The sequence below is a fragment of the Mycetomoellerius zeteki genome, unplaced genomic scaffold (genome assembly GCF_001594055.1).
Source record: "Mycetomoellerius zeteki isolate Tzet28-1 unplaced genomic scaffold, Tzet1.0 scaffold241, whole genome shotgun sequence".
Taxonomy (NCBI): Eukaryota; Metazoa; Arthropoda; class Insecta; order Hymenoptera; family Formicidae; genus Mycetomoellerius; species Mycetomoellerius zeteki.
Genome location: NW_017257218.1, coordinates 194,043 through 196,410, shown reverse-complemented (window position 1 = coordinate 196,410; position 2,368 = coordinate 194,043).

The window sequence follows — 2,368 nt, the reverse complement described above, 5'->3', positions numbered from 1 at the left end:
AAGAAAAAGAAGCAAAATAGTTAAGTGGTTTGTATTCTGCGTATATCTTGTGCGATACATTAAGTGCATTCAATAGACAAGGCAGCTCAGTGAACGATCAATGATTCTTTATTATACAACTGGTTTTTACATCTCATTGTTAAATCCGAAGAATTAAAGGCAAGAATCAATCATATTAAAAAATCACTGAGATACTTTTTTGCTGAACGCAGCTATAATTGATTGAGTGGTATCCGTTTAATCTTTGTGCACAATTATTATAATATCGCATTTAATTCTGCCATCACTGAAAAATTAAAATAAGACAGGAAAAGACTAATGTTGTCAAAAGGAGGGAGTCTAAAAATGGCCAAAATTGTCCCTGAATGGACACCATTAAAACCTATGCAGTTGTCATTTTGAAAGTCCGTACATTCATGGAATAATTCTTATTTATCCAGGAAAGCTCGGGAAACCTTCCAAAAATAATAAAATAGGTCGTTTAAACTCTGCAAAGAAACTCATTGTTTCTAATAAACGATGAGAGATTTCAAAATTAATGGTGTGTTTACATTTAACACAAATTGAATTATGAAATGCTATAAGAATACACTACCAGGAAGATCTACAAATATACAGTGTCTTATTTTAAATAATGCATTAAGATTCCTCGAAAACTATGATAGATACGGAAAAATGTTTCAAACAAAAGTTATTTGGTTCGGAGGGGGATATAAGAAGGTACCATTGATTTGACCTTAGGTGGCGTCGCCACGGCCAGGTCAAGGTCACGTCAATTTTTTTAAATGGAACACCCTATTTTTCATTACATTTTCTTATAGCTTATCTCGAGAGCTTTTCAAAACACTATCCACATTCCATGAATGTACGGACTTTCAAAATGACAACTGCATAGGTTTTAATGATGTCCATTCAGGGCCAATTTTGGCTATTTTTAAATTCCCTTCTTTAATGCAATAATGCGCGACTCACGGTCAGCCAATTAATTTTTTACGGCCCGCTCGTCTAACAACAAAAAATATAAAATTATGTATGTATACATATAAACAAAAATTTTTTATCATGTCTAATATCAGGTAAGGTAACTATAAATCCATGTAATTATAAATCTATATATTTATAATTTTTTATATAATATATGTATATATGTATACACACACACACACACACACACACACACACACACACGTATCATTTTATATATATATATATACACACATCTATAATTGCCTTATTGATGTTAGATATATAAAAATTTTATCTTTATTATGTGTACATATATAATAATATATACGATAAATTATGTAAGTAATATAATAATACACAAATTAAATAAAATCTATTTATTGTGTACATGTATGTACATTACTATTCATAAATTCGGGAACGCTTCCGATTTTTTCGCATTTCACAAAAACTTAAGTGTCTCGGTAAAAAGAAATCATAGAAAAGTTTTTAAAAATGCGTTTTAAAGAAAAAATAGAGCTTCAACTTAGCGCGTTTATCTCTATTAAATTAAAAGTTCCAGATTCGAATTTTGCGTCGCAATATCTCCGCTCGTAGGGCACGTAGAGAAGAAATAAAAACATGTATTATACAAACGAAGAATAAGCAATCGATTAAGCGTATGTAGAACGCAATCGGTTCTGCGGTTATAGAAATATGATAATCTCGGTTTCCTGCAATTCGCAGTTTCGCGTAAAGAAGGCAAACAAAAAATGCATGTAATTTTACATGGAAATTACATGTTTGTAATTCTGGAAAATTACCTAAATATGATCGGGAATTTTTTTCAGTGCAGTGTCGCTGCGCTTGGCTTAGCGTCGAGACACTATCGTGACTCCAGATGACTATGATATTTTGTTCCTGAAGTATATAAAATTGAAAACTGATATTTTGTTCAATATTTTTATTATTCTTTGAAGCGCTCTACCTGGATGGAATAGCATTTTAAAGTAGACTTTATAAGTTTTAATAAACGATTTATTAAGACCATGTAATGTGAACAAACAATAAATAAGAAGCAATGTCTATACCGGTCGAAGCTGGATCTTGAATGCTTTAAATAATTTCATGTGAATTTATATACTACGTTTGTAGTCTCACAAGGAAACATTACTTTTTGTCCCACTCGGATTTTAATCAAACTTAGCATCAACGTTTTTCGCCACCAAAGATGGAAATATGTAAAATATTTCGTCGGAAATCCCATGGTTTAAGGAAATACAGAGTGCAGAAGTTTTTGCATGAAAATAACAGAAATGCACAAAATGTGACTCTGTGCAACATTCTATTATTAAAAAAAGTAACAATTAAGTACAAATATAAAAATTGACAATTGAACGATCGAAACAGAATACATATGTGC